This window comes from Amphibalanus amphitrite, unplaced genomic scaffold, assembly GCF_019059575.1.
Source record: "Amphibalanus amphitrite isolate SeventyFive unplaced genomic scaffold, NRLGWU_Aamphi_draft 000460F_arrow, whole genome shotgun sequence".
NCBI classification, from domain to species: Eukaryota; Metazoa; Arthropoda; class Thecostraca; order Balanomorpha; family Balanidae; genus Amphibalanus; species Amphibalanus amphitrite.
Genome location: NW_024881954.1, coordinates 103926 through 121318, shown reverse-complemented (window position 1 = coordinate 121318; position 17393 = coordinate 103926). Strand labels below are relative to the sequence as shown.

The 17393-nt window shown below is 58.7% G+C and overlaps 1 protein-coding gene across 1 annotated transcript in view; it reads left to right on the top strand.

The window, feature by feature from the left end:
* Positions 1–17393, top strand: part of LOC122391898 (protein tiptop-like) — a 104115-nt gene that overhangs the window by 842 nt on the left and 85880 nt on the right. The gene's annotated exons all lie outside the window — the stretch shown is intronic.

The window sequence follows — 17393 nt, the reverse complement described above, 5'->3', positions numbered from 1 at the left end:
TTACCGCTGTGTTGAACGGCACTGGACAAATATTTGTTTTAGACGATCCATGTGTCGCTAATAATTTGATTTCATTTAACTGGCGGGATATACCTACCTAAATGACGGGAAATGCATTAATATACAATTACTTTTGGACGATTTTTGACTATGTTTTGATATTTTAGTCTCCATTGTGGGCGTAGTCATCAATGCAATCGGGGAACAACCTATTTATATACACTGTGAGCTAACCAACATGTTTATCGAGTCTTTTTAGGCATTCAGTGATCAAAGTTGCGCCTGTTTTATGCTGCAATATCATTAGTCATTTGTTTTTGTTCTTTTTTTAGCCTATAAGTACGTAGATAGGCATGTATTTTGTTACTTTTAAGCACCAAACGGCCTTTTAGTGTTCGAAACGTTAGCGTTCAATGACCATTTTTGTTGCTTATTTTAAGACGACAGACGTTAACTAGTGCTACTCAGATAAAATCGCGGTAATATTAAAACTGCCATTGTTTTGACCGATGGTTTTCATTTGACATTTTATCCCGTGATTTCTTTCGTTGATCCAGAGGCAGAAGGGCGTCGAACTATTTATAAACGTCAATTTGGATTCTTCAAAAGCATTGTTACTCTGTTCAATTTCTGTTTCTACAGAATAGCTGATGGATGTTCCCACTTCAGTGCGTCAATGTTCCGCTTTTTTACTGCGATTTTCGAACTTGTTTCATTATTGTTGTTTTGATTGATCGGCCTTTTAAATTTGAGCGACTGGAATGCTGATTGTTCACTTTTCATTGTGCGTATATTATACATAGTTATGTTGCACTTCGGTTGCACGTTTATATCTTAGGCACACCTATCTTTACCGATTGTTTTTGTCGGCTACCCATAAACGAATTTTTTAAGCTTTCCGTTAAAGCCTTATGTTTCTCCGTTCACGTCTGAAAAGCTCTTATCGTTCGGGTAAATATGTTAGTTTTACTTCATTTACCTTCTTTACCCAGAATAAGCTCAATCATCAGCTAAGTTAGTTAGGTGCCAGCAGATGTAGGTCTCCATTCTTAGTTTGTTAGATTTTTAGCTAGAATTTCATTTTAATTTTTCGTCTGTACCTTCTTAGTTACTTATAATAAATCAAGTCGATGGGGCTCCTGGTGATTTCCGTAGTCTCTACTGAGTACTTATGTTCGATTCTTCGCCCCCCCCCCCTGGCGCCAAATGACTGAAACGTTTACTTTTGGAATTTTGATTTAATTGCCCGGTTGGTGAATGGTGTTATTTGATACTCCTGTTGCAGAAACTACTGGTCATTTACAGGGTGTCCCGAAAGTTTTGCAACATCCTTAACGTTGTAAATTAAACACTTCAGAGTTGTCCTTTCCGCTTTATTTAACAACCAACATAGTCACCGCGAAGCCGGGCACACTTCTGGACACGTGATGGCATGCTGGCCACCAGGCGGCGCAGTGTGTCCGCGGAGATGTCTCTCCAGGCCTTCTTCAGCCGGCGCTCGAGCTGACCCAGGTTGGTGGCGGGCTCCTGCTGGTCGAGGCTCTCCTTCATGATTGCCCACACATTCTCTATCGGGTTTAGGTCGGGGGAGTTGCCAGGCCACTCCCCTTTACCCCAAAACTCTGGGAGGTGTTCCGCACACCATTCTTGTGTCCGCTTTGCGGTGTGTGCTGGTGCGCCATCTTGCATAAAAATTCCTTCTGACCTCCGGTCGACGATTTTCTTCTCCGTGACACCGCCATTGCTGCTCTTACGGTTGACCGCCGGCAGAAGTGAGCCCTCCAGAATCTCGGACACGTACTATGCGGTGTTGACAGTCTGTTTTTTTTTGGCACCACGTGAAGTTCAGTCAGGCCCTGTGCGGTCATTCCGCCCCACACCATGAGTTTCGCGGGGTGATTGATGGTTTCAACCGGGGGCACTTCGTCGCGAGATTTCGCCCAGACTCGATCGTTTTGCCGATTTGGCGTGTGCTGGATTTCGAAGATGGACTCGTCGGACCAGATGACGTTCTTGAACTCATCGAAGCCCCAATTTTTTACCCTCTTGCAAAATTCCAATCTTGCAAGCTTCTGTTTTCTTGTCATTTTCGGCTGTTTTGATCTTTTGTACGACCGGAAATGCTTCGACTGGGTCATGAACCGATGGACACCCGACTTTGACACCGGGTAACCCTTTCGCGTCAGCCGCGTGGCCAATTTCCTGACGCTTTGGCCACGCTTGCCAGCAGCTTTGGCACAGACGATTCTGGCGACGTTGGACACGGCACGCGGCCGGCCTGAACGTTTCTTGTCGGCTAACGGTTTGCCGTCGCGAAAACGTTTCCACCACCGGTAGACAGTGGTCCGATCGACGCCCAGCTTCTCTGCGACAACCCCCTGCGCCACGCCACCTTCCAGCAACCCGATCGCGCGGGAGCGCACCGCCTCTCTGCGCGTTACCCGTCCGGCCACCTTCTTGTCTGCGACTGACCTAAGGTCAGACGGCGGCCGCCCCAGACGGGTCAGCCGTGCCCCGCGGCAATAACCGCCGCTGGGTCGGGTGGGCAGTCGCGCCGTCTACCCGGGACAAGCGGAAGGTTGCCAGTGGAACGTTGATATTAGCGGTAGAGACAAAACATATGGGAAAACGGATGTTGCAAAACTTTCGGGACACCCTGTAAATGTCATTTGTCACATTTGTGAAATCATTTGTATTGTTCAAAAGATAATATCTACCCTCTCACTTCAAAAGAAACTTATTTAACGTCAATAGGGACACATTTTGATGATTGCTGATGATTTTGTGTTACATTTAGGTACATTGAAATATGCGACTAAAAAGTAGATCAATGCCGCCAATTATTTTAAGATACTGTCTTTTGCACTATGCACGCACAACTTATCGGATGATCGGAGCCGAAGCGTTGCGTAGAAATTATATTGATAATCATTGCTGTGGTGCCCCGAGGCTGATGAACAACAATTCAAAATCGACGCCAACGCGACGAGTGAATGCAGCCCCTTTAGACATGTTATGCATTCAAAAATAGATAAGCGACTACCAAATGAATGGCGCGCGTACTTCAAGTGGACGCTGCAGCATTTGTGTTCGCGCGTGACGCGATTCATCCGGCGGGAGCCACACCAATCAGCGTTCAGAGGCCAGCAGCCGCCAGCGCGGCCAATCTTTGTAATTACCTAGCAATGAGGGAATTAATCACACCTTAGCCTACTCATCATCGCAACTAATTGGTATAGTTAACCGGGAGACCAAACAGTGGCCTAGGTGTGAGCCGGGATGCATTTTTGTAGCCGTTATAATGTGACATGATTGGTGTGCATAGTAGTTTGAAAGTGGTTTGAAGCGTTGCGACGCTGTACGGAGCTCTTTGGTCTGAAAGGTTGAGTGAAGGTGAATGTGATCTTATAGTCTGGAATGGACATAGCCTAGTGGACAGCTACGGAAGATGGCGTCAGTCTAGCTCTCTCACCCTCTGTCATTCTCCCTCCCCTGTTCCACTCTCTCCCCAACTCAAATCGTCTCCATATGTCGCCAACTATTTCAACGGCCCCACCGGTGTCGCACCATATCAATCTTGAGGGACGAACCATGTGTCAATTACGGCGCAGTCGCTCCAGTGACGCGTCTCACCGCGCCGAACTGCCGCTCCGGTTTGGGGGTCGCCCATCGAGACGATTCCCACTCCACGTCGTCTCCTGTCCGCCTCCACCCCATCGGTCCCGATTCTCTCCCGTATCCGCCCCGCCCGCCGTCCGCGACTTGTCTCTGCCCTCGACCGTCTCCGTCCGCGACCGACGACCGTCTCCTCCCGTCACCCTTTTTCGGCCGTCTTCCAATCGCGAGGTGTCCGAGAACATCAGGACGGTCGACACCGGAGCGGCGTGCGTCCGAAACCCGAGCGCCGCCGTCGGCACGCATCGTTCATACCTGGCTGGGCCTGATTGAAACCCGGCCCCAAAAACCGACGGCCGCGCCGACCGGTGTCCGATTCGAGCGCGCCGAGCGCCGCGCTGGCGGCGCGCCGTCGGCATTGACGACGCGGAAAGGGTGAAGAGGCCGCCGGCCGCTAATCCGCGTCGCTGATGGATTCCTGAAGGGACGCCGCCGACGACAATGGGCCGGCCCGGCCGCTACATTTCGGGCCCGTTTCAGACCAGTTTCAGGTCTTTTCGGCCCGATTCGGGGCGATTCGGGGCTTTTCCAGCGGTCGACTAGCGTTGTTCTGCGGATGGCGGCAGCGGATCGCGGAGAGGGCAGCCGTTGTCGACTGGATTGGAGGGCGGCGAGGCGGCGGCGGAGGCCCGGTGGGGCGGTCCCGTGGGATTCTTCGCTGAAGGGCTCCTGTCCGGCTGCTGATCTGTGCCCGAGCACCCAGCCGGTGGCAGTGGCAGTGGCAGTGGCGGTGGCGGTGGCCTAGGTGACTGGCACTCAGCACGCGGCTGGTATGCGGCGAGTGTTCGGGGCATGCGATGGCGCCGGCGACCGGCCCGTGCCGCCCGCATGCCGCCGGTACCGGTGGACACAGGTGTGCTAACTAGTAGACGGACCGATGTTTGGATGGCTGACTTCCATCAACTGCCTATCGTCTACTTATTACAGTCTACCGTTTTCAACGAACGGGTGGATGGATACTCCACCGTTTATATCTACTGTCCACCGTCTTATGTCTACCGTCCACCGTCTGTCGTCCACCGTCCACTGTCTACCATTTATTGACATTTGCCACCCCATTCCTTCCTTCCGTAGCCCCACTCCCCCCTCCCCCAGGCAGGTAGAGGCCAGAGGGGCCGAGTTAGCGCACCGTGTCAGACGACCCCCAGCAGACAGCGGCGCGCGCGACGATAGTGGCGCGGCGCATTGTTTACCTGCGCCGCTGCCGCCTGATAACGCCGGCCGGCTCATAAACGCAGCAACAGGGAAGCTTTACGGCCATCCGCCGGGCGTTAGCGGGCGAAATTCGGGCCCCAACGAGCAGCCTGACGCGCCCCGGCCGGCCGCACCACTTTGGGGGATGAACGGCCGACGGCGGAGGCGGTGGCGGGAACGGTGGCGATGGGATAGCTGGGGACCTGGCCGGTGGGGAGGTCTAGGGTGTGATGGCAGTCTTTAGGGCGTTCCCGAAATTACAGAGCTCACGAAGCTGAGGACAGCTGGACGTCCTATTACACCGCCATGCCGCTGCCCCCTCTTCGAACCGAGCGCACCTCATTTGGCCTACACCCCTGTTCTTGTTAGCTGTGAGCGTCCATTTGCCGAAGCCGTGAACACAAATCACGCCGGTGAGGGGTGGGGAGGGAGCGAGGCGGTGTACCAACTCTGATTGGACCGCCGAATACCTCCGGCCGGCCGTCGCCACCGCCAAAAAACAAAGGGATTGTCATCAGTCATGGCGTCGGCGCGGTTCTCGATCCATTAACATCTCCCTACCTGCAAATTACCAGCGCCGCCGATGCGCTCGGCGCGTAAATAACTTCAAACGCGCCGCGCGTGTCATAAATCATGGCCCGGGTCATCACAGCGGCCGCGCGGTCACCGCATCAGTCGTGCCGGTCACCGCGCGCAGTAAATGCCGCGTTTTATGTTTTTATTGTTGATTCGGCGAGTTGTTTCGGTGGCGGCGGCGGCGAACGTGCTTTGATGGAGACGCGTCGCCGTGGGATGAGGCCGGAAAGGTCAGCCCGCACGGGACGGCGACTGATGGCCGCATGAGATCTATCTCCCCTTGGCGTCCCCCGTGTCTCCGGGCCCCCTCTCCCCTGTGTCTCGGCGGCGTCTGTGCGTGTCGGCGACCGGCGCCGTTTCGTCAGTCAGGGATAAGATTGATAGTGACGAAATGGAACAGGGCGCGGTGGCCGGCCGACCGGCCGCTCTCCCTGATGGGCCATCTGGCGCACCGACCGGGCCGCTCGCTCGGCAGCGGCACATCAATCAGCTCGCGCGCGCGACACGACCGCCGCCGACACTGACCCGGCGACCCCATCAAAGTGCCGCCCGCGCGACCTCCCCCGCGCGCGCTGTGGACTCGCCCGGCGCCGTTCGATCAGCGCCGTGTCAATCATTCTTGTTTGCCGGCTTTGTGCATGTGGACTAATCACTCAGGGTGGTGTCATGCGGCTGGCTGTCCCCAAGGACGTCCGTGCCCCGACCGCTCCTCCCGTGTCGACGAGCGACGGAAACGGCGCGGTGGGTCCGTTGGCGGGATAGTTGCGGTGCCGATGGGCGCAGAAGGCAGCGCGGTCGCCGATTACCGCCCGGCTGTCGGACCTGAGCCGACTGCCAGTGGGTTTGGATGGCCGGGCCCGTCGCCGGACGGCCCCTCAGTAGCTCCCCCGGCGGACACTGAGCCGTAATGACACCAGTCGATGGCCGACGCGAGGTGACTTCGCTGACGAGCTCCGACGACGACTCGGACTTCTAACCGCCCCCGCTCCGCCGCCTCCGCCGCCGCCCCGCCGTCGCCCGAGCGCCTTATAATTATTGATTATGCAAATCACAAAATACACCTCGTCCAAATGAATGTGACGTCAGCTCGGAACTGGTCCGGCCGCCCGAGGAATGATGGAGCGCGCTGGAAAATTGCATTAAAACACGAGCGCCGTGCGACGGCCGCTCGTCGTCCGGGACGCGCCGTCCGACACCCCGCCCCGACATCTCGTCCCGTCGGCGACGACGCCGTCGGCTGCGGCGCGGCGGGGACGAGCGGAGCGACAGGCGGCGCTCTGCCATCCATCAGCTTGTCACGCCATCGGGCTCGATAGCGGCCGGCCGTCGGCGACGACGCGCCACCACTGCCATCTGTCGGCCGCTGCCAGAAACCGATCGCTTTGTTTTTCACCCGGCATCCCCAATTAAAAGTCGGCTCGTCCGCATGCAACGGACAAACTATCTGAATTATCGTCTGAAATAATTAATTCGCTCCATGAAGTTTTTCTCCCCCAGCATAAATTGTCATAACCCCTTGTCATAAATCGTGTTAATGGCGCGCAGGACAAAGGGAATATAGATCTGTCGGCTGAATTATTGCTGCTCATGGACATAGATCAGCGGCTGGCCATTATGTGCGGCGTCCCGCAGGTACGCGCCGCAATGGCCGCCAGCCACTAATGTCACGTCAATCCGACGCTGAAAAGACACAATGGACACTAGATTGGGACGCTCGTGAATTATCGGCGACAGACGGCCACTCAGAAATGGACCAAATTCCTCCCGAAAACGGAGGCCCGTTTTTTTCTGTCGCCCGCGTCCCACGGGCCGTCCGGGTGACACCGTCAGAAGAGAGGACAGCCCGGCCGTCCATCACGGGGCCAACTCTTGCCGCGACGTAAAAAATGGCGTTCATCAGGATTTGAATAAGGCCGAAAATCGCGGCCGACCCGTATGACAAATGGGCCGTGCGGCCGCGCGGCCGCGCCGACCGCGCTCGGTGACGCGGCGCCGTCGCTCGGCGTCGCCGCGCGACAGATGCGACAGCCGCGTACTGTCGCTGATTTATCCGGGCGACACAAAACGCTCCCCTTCCCAGGACGGTAACTCATCTGACAATGACAGCCAAGAATCACAAATCAAGCCAAATGACGTCAAATGTCGGATTCGACGACACCCTGGCGGGGACGCACCGCTGTCGGCCGGCCATTAATCGTCGCACGTTTATTTGTGATCGGCTGAATGACAACGGCGCCTTTGGGGCGCGCGGCCTCCCGCGCCGCTGCCGACGCGACCGACGCCGCGCCGCCTACCCCTGGGTAAACACGACCGGCGGCACGACGCCCCCGCCGCGCGAGCGACGACGCGGAGCTGTGCGACCACCGACGGCAGCGCGAGAGTCAACGACAGCCGTCATCGGAACACCGAGTCGGAACACTGAGATCATTGTCTTCGATCATGTTGGACCACCGCTCGCAGCTGTGTTTGGACTGAGGTAGGTCTTATCGCAGCACGGCACAGCGCTGACACCGTCTTGAAACCACCCCAGAGCTGTCTGTACTGACACCCTCCTGACACCACTGACACCCTTTTGACACAGCTCTGACACCGCCGTGTCGGATGTGGTCTCATTTTCCACGGATCGCTGGCGCCGCGCGCCGTGCAGCCACTGATACTCGGCGTCCCCTGCAGCCGCCACTGCAGCCTGCAGCCGCGCGGCGCAGGTGGCCGGCGGCTGAGACGGTCGGGTGCCGCTACCGCCCCGACTGAAAGGGCCTGAATCGACGCCACACCGCTCCGCCCTCCCGTGCGAGACGAACCCCGTCCTCCCCGGGGGCCGCTCGGACCGCTGTTTTACGGGCGCCCTGGGAACCGGCGCGGACTTTCGTTGTGCCCGAGCAGAGGGAAGAACCGTCGGCGATTTCTGCCAGTGTCGCTCTGTTGCCGCCGCCGCCGCCGTCGCCGGTCGCCGGTCGCCCCTGTGCCGATGCAAATGCAGCCCGCACGGCGCCGCCACTGACGGCGATCCGCAGACGGGACAAATCCATCGTGCTGCCCGACCCTGCCGGCCGATGCGATGCAAAGCTGACGGATACTGGCGGCGCTGCGACGCCCGACGGACACCTGCACTGGACGGACGGACGGGCGGACGGACAGACGTACGGACGGACGGGTGGACGGGTGGACGGACGAAAGGACGGACGGACTAGAAATTTGACAACCGTGTGGGACCCGAGTGCTCAACTGCTTTCCCGAAACACTTTGCCAATTCGCAGAAACGGCACCACAGCAATGATGATCTCTGCACGCTCAGTGCTGCATTTGTTCAAATTACTAAACAGATTCTACGGCTCAATAGGTGGCTCATTGCCTATGCATTTTTGCCGTTGCTCGCTGCCTACCGACCGGAGGGCTGCACTAGTCTCTTCGTGGTGCCCGCACACACACGACATCGGATCCCACCCCGGACAGGCTGTCTGATTCAGTGGGTCGGTGGCACGGCGGCCGCCGGTAACCCGACCCGCCGTCCGTCTCTGCCGCCGCCCGGGCCCGTCTCGACTAGTGTCCGCTGCAGACACGAGGAGCCCTGCTGTAATTGGCAGGTGCTATCAGCCCGGCGCATCTGACGTGCGTCGATTTAGCGCGCCGGCCCGCTACATTTGTTAGTCGGTGAGACCGGTGGCCTAACGATGTCGCCGACGTTTATGCGGGGATAAATACGCGCTGAGAACGGTGCCCTGCATGATGGCTGACCCGGACGGAGCGGCGGGGTTGTCTGGGAGCTGTCGGAGCGGGCGCGGCGCCTCGCGCTCCGGGTGGTCGCCACGCCGGTCACGGAGCTGATGAGCTACTGCGGCTGGACAGAGGCGCGGTGACCGACAGAGACGGACGGCCCAGAGGACACCGGACGGGAGAAAGGAGAGAAAGGCGGCGCCGCGCGCCGAGGGCGACAAAGAGACTCCGCCGCCGGCGCTGGTGACGGTCTCTCGGCGCGGTGACGGCGGTGATGGCGGCGGTCAGTGGTCGCCGCGACAGATGGTCGCTCCGGGGGTCGACGCGGAATGGTCGCAGAGCCGCTCCAGAAAGCGTCCTGTGATGATGTGCGATCAGTTTTGTCGCGTCACTGTCGACCACATTACTTGTGACGGGAGATGCACGGTTGGTGGCTGCCGCTTCCCGCTGTGCCCAAACCGATCGACTGGGAACGACCGGAGCCTGAGGCGCCACCAGCTCCTCTGCCCTCAATGTGTCCTCCTGTCCTCAGCGTGTCCTCCCGTGTCCTCCCGTCCTGTCCTCCGATGTCCTCCGGCCCGGTGGGGGCTGCAGGCGGCTCAGCTGCCGGCCCCAGTCCGTCAGCAGACGGTGGACGCCACCGCTGCCCCCATAACTCACCGTCCACAGCCGGCCAGGTATGCGCCCCTCCCTCACCAGCGCGCGCACACCGGAGAGAGAGAGCCTATCAACAAAGAATCTGGACGATCATTAATCACTGCCGGCCGCGTCTGGCCCACGGTTGTCGGCCGTGGTCGCCGGCACCCCCGCCGCCCGCCGCCCGCCGCTCGGCCGCTCGGGTACCCTGCGCCTCGCGATTGATGGCTCCGTCTCAGTCTGACTCCCCTTTATTACGGCGGGCCGCGCTCGCACACACCACGAAAAACGCCGGTGCCGAATATTTGCGCGACTTGTGCACCGAATGGGTCTGCCCGGCGGGTGATGGTCCGGTCCGGGGTCTGATGGATGCCGCGGGAGGGGGCGCCGCGCGGGCCAACGTCGATGGCTGGCGGGGGAGGGGGGGGGGGTGACTGCTGGTGACCAATTCAACTGGAACGAATCACCAGCCAGGTGTTTCCAATTCGGCTAGTATCACTGGTTGTCACCAATCACTAGCTAGGTGTCACCAAAGGGCGACACTGGCCGGCCACGGGCGAGGCTCGTCGGGGCCTGGCCTTGTCGTCTCGTCCCCCGCGGAGAGCACATACATCTTTCCGAGGCTGTTTTTACGCCCTGTTTCATGTCACATAGACGTGGGAAGCGACCAGTCGCCAGGGATGTGCGGAATGGAATGGAATGGAATGATGGGAGGAAAGTATGGCGGCGACCTCATGCGTTATCTGTCGCTCCCTATGTCCTAGCGTCAGTCTGGTCGGCTGATTTCTGCCCTGCAACTTCAGACCATGTTCAGATCCTTCCAGTTCTGACCTCAGCTGTGTTGACCTTTGCGGCAATAACCTCTACCTTCTGTGTCCCTGAGCTGTATTGCCAATGATCACACCCGTGCTGGACCACTGTCCGTCGCCTTTGGACCGCCAGTGACGCCGTTACGGGTGGTGTGACGCCGTTAAACAACCACTGAGGCGCCGACAGTGGTAATGGGACGTGACAAGGCGCGGTTCCGCCGCGTCCGGCGCCCGCAATTGCCGTCGGTATGTACAAAGCCGAGCTCATCGACCGCAGGGACTGACTGACAAGGGTGACGCTAGTTCGACACCGCCTCCGGCGCTGCCAGTGTGTGATGGCGGGACGGTTATTGGTTGGTCAATGGTCAGTTATTGGTCAGTCAGTGGTCAGGCAGTGGTCAGATGGTGGTTCCACAAATTCAGCAATGCTGCTTGTGGGCTGCTGAGTTATAGCAGACAGTGCAAGCTCAAATTATAGGTTTTATCGGACTTCAATCAGTAAGTTATCATCACCATTCACTATTGACCGTGACTTGTTGAACGTGGCAACGACGCTGTGCTGTAGTCACCCCGCAGGGTCAGCAACCAGCGATCAGTCAGCGCTCAGCAGTCAGCGGCCAGCAGTCAGCGGTCAGCACTCAGCGCTCAACAGTCAGCGGTCAGCGTAGTCAAACTTCCCGTCAGCCAGCGATCAGCACCGCTCGGGCTCGCAGTTTGAACGGTTTCGCGCTCAGCGACCGCAGGGTGTTTTTGTCGGTGTCCGGCCAAAGTGTCACAATTTATGGCAAATTGTCTCGAGTCTCGTGAACAGGCGGTCGGCAAACCTGCGGCCCGGGGAATGCGGCCGACACTGAGGTCGTAACTCTGCGTCCGGCTGCCGGCGCTGAGGGGAGGGAAGGGGTGGGGTGCGGCGGACCGCTTACGGTGACTGATTTCGGCCAGGGAGACGGCACGGAGTGGGGACAATACGGGAGAGACGAGACGAGGGGATGAAAGGAGAGATGGTATAGGAGGGAGGGAGAAGGATTGGATGAGTCGTGAGTGGTCGAGTCGGTGAGGTAAGGCTCGACGGTCGGTACTCGGACAGACACAAACACAGTCTGTAATAATCACGGTCGGTGGGGCGTCGCTCCGCCCCGCCGCCGCCGCCGCCGCCGCCGCCCCGCCCGTGCGTTCAGCGCGTCTCTCCACACCCCCACCCGTCTCCCTGGCGGTGTTTTGTCTCGGACAGCGATACCGAACTCAAAGAGGCCGGTAATTTTCCAGATAGGCATAAAATAAATGATCGATTTCGGCCGGTTCGGGGCGGTGATGGATTTGTATCGCGATGGCGGCCCGTCCGTCCCTCCCTCGCTTCTGACCCTCCCCCCTCCCCTCCCCGAGTGGGAGACATTCCAGCACCCCCGCCGACCCCCCACCGCTGCGCCGCCCCGACGCCGCCATTTTAACCGGTGCCGACCCAATCAGCGTGGTGCGGTGACGTCCCGGTCCGTCTGTGAGCGAGCCGTCACCTGGTGTTTGCGCGGCGGTCAGCGGGCGCGCACGGATCGAGCGGCGTTTTATGACCGAGGTTAGCTGATCCACGCCGGCGGAAAAATCAGAACACCCACATCAATCATCGCGCCGACGCGCACATGGTCACCTAATTGCCCGCTTTGCCGCTGTTTGTAAATGCTCGACTTAATGAGAAAACGGCGAATTTAATCGATGAGCTGCTCCACCGTCGGAGGATGACTATAATTGATAGCAAAACTACAAACAGTAATCAGTGTGGCTGGCACGAATGGGAATCGTCGTCCTCGTCGTCGGCGTCGGTGTCGGCGGGCCGACCTCTCACACCTGGACACTGCCCGATCAATACGCGCGACACGTTTGAAGGCAGCGATCAAAGGCTCCCTGTCTCAGATTGGCCCCACGTCGCCCGGGGGCGCAGTCGGCAGCGCCGCCTGTCTGTCTCAGCCGCCGCCGCCGCCGCCCGCCGGCCCGGCCCCCTTCCCTCGTCCGCTGCGGTAGCGGCGGCCGCGGCCGTCCGGCCGTCCGTCCTGGCGTTGCAGTCGCGGGTCTCGCGGTGCAGCCTACCGGCCCCTGACGGCCGGCGGCGCGGTGACTGCACTGCCGACAGGCCGCTAGCACCAGCCGCCTCCGCCGCCTCGCTCCGCCGCGGCCGGCTGCCCCCGCCTGAATGGTAAATCGTGACGCTATGATAATCACGACGGAAAGTCGTCCACGCTGATGATGTCGCGCATAAAAACGCCGATAAATCAACTGTCAGCCCCGTGTTGGCTCATTGAATGCGTGTCCAGACGCCGCGTCGGGCGTCACGCCGCCGGCCCGCCGTTGCCATGACGACGAGCATGACGCGGCGCCCTGCAAAACGCGTCCGACTGCCGGCCCGGTGAAGAGATGACGCCTTTGACCCGGCCGACGCCACTTCCCACACGGTGCCTTGCAGCGTGCACCTCATTGAATCACCTTGTCAGTGGCCGGAGCGGCTACATGTGAGCACTGCGACGGCGGCGGCGGCGGTGGGGCGGTCGGCCCCGCTCGCTAGCCCTCGTGTCACCGGTGTTAACATGGGGTTGTACCGGCGACTCGGTCGGAGGCCTCAGCTGTGACGGACGCCGCGCCGCGTGCAGTGTTGGTCTTGGCCGACCTCCTCTCTCCCCCTCCCCTCTACCCCTGATCGGCTGTCCCCGCACGAACGCCTGTCGCCTAATGCAACTAATTATGCTTCCGAGCAGCTGATGTGGTGACTATTAGCAAGTCGTTTGTTGGCTAAGCGCGCCGGGACGGGACATGACGATGTTCTTGGGGAGTGGGGGGGGGGGGGTGACACGGATCGGGGTCATTCGTGTGTCGTGACACGTTACGCATTTTCCGTGGCGCTACGGAAGGCGGGTTGTGGATGGCTCGACCTCACGAGTTGGCTCCAAATCGGTCCGGTACGCCTCCGATGGACCCCAAGGTAGGTGTCCTGCCCACTCCCCCTCCCTCCACCCCCGACTCGAGTCCGACGTCCACTCCCCCTCTCGACCATCCCCCTCCCCCGCGCTGACGCCCCGCTCCACCCTGACCACATCCTGCTTGATTCTACTCAGCTGAGTGCACGGCGCCGCTACTTTTCAAACTTACCGCTGCACTATACCTTGCCGCTGTTACCAGCGATCCACCCCATCGCTGACAGTTAGATCCCAGATCCAGCGATCCAGATCCGCTCACGGCTGACTTTCAGGACCCAGATCCATGAGGAGATCCTTCCTCCACTGACGAACCAGTAGATCCTTAGATCCATGGCGGGCGATACATCCGTGACAACAGTCCGCTTTCTCTGCGTTTATCATGTTCGTCGAGCGATGGTTGGCGGGCGCCGCGAGGGCCATAATGACTCCATGGTTATGCAGCGGTGTACCGACCCTCAACCCTTCCTCACTGGGGTCGGCAGTGGGTCTCATGCACGGGATAGTGGTGCACGGTGCGCGTGCAAGGTCAGGGCAATACTGAGATGGCGGATTCAGGCATTCTAGTGGGACTAAATGGGCGTGGCTCTTTGTGAAAGAATGCCAGGGTAACATTTATGGCCCTGTTTTGTCTTCATGATAAGTTACAAATTAATTTTGTATAAAAAAGCAACACACTATAATTAGAGCTGTTAACAAAGAAAATCTCACCATACATTTTGGACGTCAACACTGCTCCTCTCACGCCTGCTCCATGCTCCAACCCGCCGGTATCCTTACGGATCCCCACCCCACTTCTCCCCTGCACCCATCCCCCACGAGCCGGGGCGTGCCGGCGACCGTCGCCGTGTGGGGCGGCGGCTCAACTCGCCGGCACGGCGCGAGCTGCCGCGGCCCGCTGCATATGGCAGCCGTCCGTGCTGAATATGGCAGCTCGGTGACGTGGCAGCTCCGAGCTGCGACGGAGCTGTCCGCCGGTGAGGGTAGAGTGACGGAGGGAGAGAGTGAGGAGTGCATGGCAACACTGCAGGCTGTAGTACCGATCCACGTGGAGTGCTCGCTCGATGCACGTGGGTAACGTCATGCAATAAATAGGGGAAAGGTGAGGGGCTGAGTTGGATGATAGGTGCGCAGATATCGTTCCTGATTATTATCAGGCAAGTATACCTACCTGTGTTATGGTGTTACTCGAGCGAAAAAAAAAATTGTAGAATTAACCTCATAGGTAGCGGCATTGCTCACGGTCCGATTCCGTGAACATGGTGCTCTGGATGTCATTCATCCGTGGCGAGAAACTCAGCCCCTCCTGAAGATAAGATCGGCACATTTGTGTTTGACACCTCGCTACCCGAACCTGCCTCCTGGAGTCTGCTGACTGTGGCGGTACCCGAACCTGCCGACCTGAGCCTTTGTCCATACCAGCCGTCCGATGTCATGTCTCATGGGTCCCTGGGGTGCGCCCTGGTGACGTGGGAGACGGATAGATGTCAGGGGGACAGACGAAGACAGACAGATAGAAAGGCCAAGATAGACTGAGACAGACAGATGGACAGGGATGGACTGCCGACAGGTGACCTCTAAGCGGACTGGATGACCTCGTGACCGCTGCTATGTGACGGGACTGGCGCGGCCGGTGACCTGAGTCTCGGGTGTCACTGGTGATCTCAGTGGTCCCGACGATCCTGATGACCCGGTGGTCCTGTAGTCCAATAATCCCCATGGTCCGATGGTCTCGATGGTCCCAGTGGACCCATGCTCCTCACTAGAGCGGAACGTCAGCCCCTTGGTCCACCCAGCCACACTAACCGCACTTACCGCCACTTTGCGGACTGTGTGGAAACTGTTGCGTATGCTTTTTCATGTCCAGTCCGGATTTGCGGTCAGTTTTGACGCCGTCTGAGCCGAGTTTTACCCCGGGACCGGTTCAGTGCTAAGCCGGCCGTCTGCTTCCTATGGAGGCTTTTCTCGTAGCGGTTAGTGTCAGAGCTAACGTGTTTCCCGCGTCTGTTTTCCACATTTCATCATCAGGCCGCTTTCAGCTGGTTCGCTCCATCTCATCCAATGTCTAATCACGTCCTTATTGATGCGACGTCTGTCCTTCATCTGCTCATTCTGCTCCACTCACCACTCTTTCGCTCTCATGCTCTTCCCTGCGCGGCAATCTTTTATCGCTCTACGGCGTTTGTATTGGACAGGAATGGTCACCGGCTGTTGATCAATTTACTATATGTCGTACCCATGGGTATGACACAATGCTCCGAACCACTTCATTTTGTAAGGACGGTTCCGTGCTTTACTTTGAAATTGCGTTCTTTTCTTTTGGGAGGCTATCAAATAACAAAATGAAAAGTTATCTTGGTAGCCGGATCGGCCCGCCTGTAATTCCGTACCGTGTCGTACCGTGCCGCAGAGTTCCGTAACGACACCCGTCTGGCTGCCCTCGTGCCAGCGGCCGGCGCCGCGCCTGTCGCGGCTGACACGTCACGTGACCCGGTGACGTCACTGATTGATTCGTATGACAGCTGAATGACGCTGTCTACCGGACAGGATGACAGAAGACTGGATTAGTGCGGCCTTGGGGCGGATTTATGGATCGGCCGCATTGTGGCGAAGACGGAGCGGCCGGGCGCGCGACGCGGCGGCGGCGGCGCGGTGGCGCGCGGCGGCGCGCGGAATTCGCCGCCGTCGCGCCACGACAGCTGTCGGCCGCGCCAGGATCAGATGCGCGCCCGAGAGGCGCAGATTAGCCATGTAAATGCCGGCGTCGGCGATCGTTGAGTGGTGTTGGACAACGGTGTGACCGCAGCGCGAGACGAGGGGCGCCGAGCGCGAGAGATGAGGGTCGGGAGGTGGTGGGGGACTGGGCATTGGGCAGCGTTGATAGCAGAAAGACATGGAAACGATATGAGAGCGAGGAGACATCTCTGTCGCCGACCCTCCACCTTGGTCGTCGACAGACTACCGGAAGCTCTTGCAGAGCCGTAACGAACGGCACGGCTGAGACGGTAGCCGGGGTCACACCTCTGCCGACCGCACCCCAAGCCTTCCTAGGCCGGTAGGCATGAGGTCACGCCCTCTTCTAGCCACCACCCTGAGCTACGCCTAGGTGACCGTCCAGTGACGGCTGACAGTTTGTCAGTGAATGACTGTCTGCTGGCAGCCGTCAGATGCCGTCAGGGGTGGAGACTGAAGTGCCTGCAACCGGCCGTCGCGTCGGGCCCACCTGAGATCGGCGACCGGCAGGGCTCGCCTCGGATTAACATTCGTCAGCCACTGGACTGCCAGACATGGGGCGGGACCGAATAACCGCAGGTTGTTTGAAAATTAGACAAACACTATTCGTTAGATACCTACTGACTAGAAATGCGCTTCCCTAAACAACGAATCCTCCCATCGATGTTGTTTTCAACAATTTTTCTATTTTTTACCGTCCATTGCATGACGAAGGCTGGATCAGAAAACCCTGGTGATTTTGGTGACGGTTGGTGCCCGCGTCGATCACCGGGTGACATTGTTGATCACCGGGTGACCGCTGGTGACGGTCGGTGATCACCAATCACCAGATCTCGTCGCCGACTGACAGTGGCCGCTCGGTCTTCTGCCAGTAAAAACTCGTCCATCACGACGATAGCGGGTGATGGATGCGTCGAGGTGGCCGCGCATTTGGCGCCAATTATGGAGCGCGAGGGGCGATCGGTGCGACACGCCGGTTTGGTGCTAGTCTGGGTGGGCCGGATCAAGCGGGTTCGGTGTTCGAACAGGCTGATCGACTTGCCTATAGCGCGGCTATCGGGTGACCGGGTCGACCGTCCTGCTGGCTAGAAACGAGGTT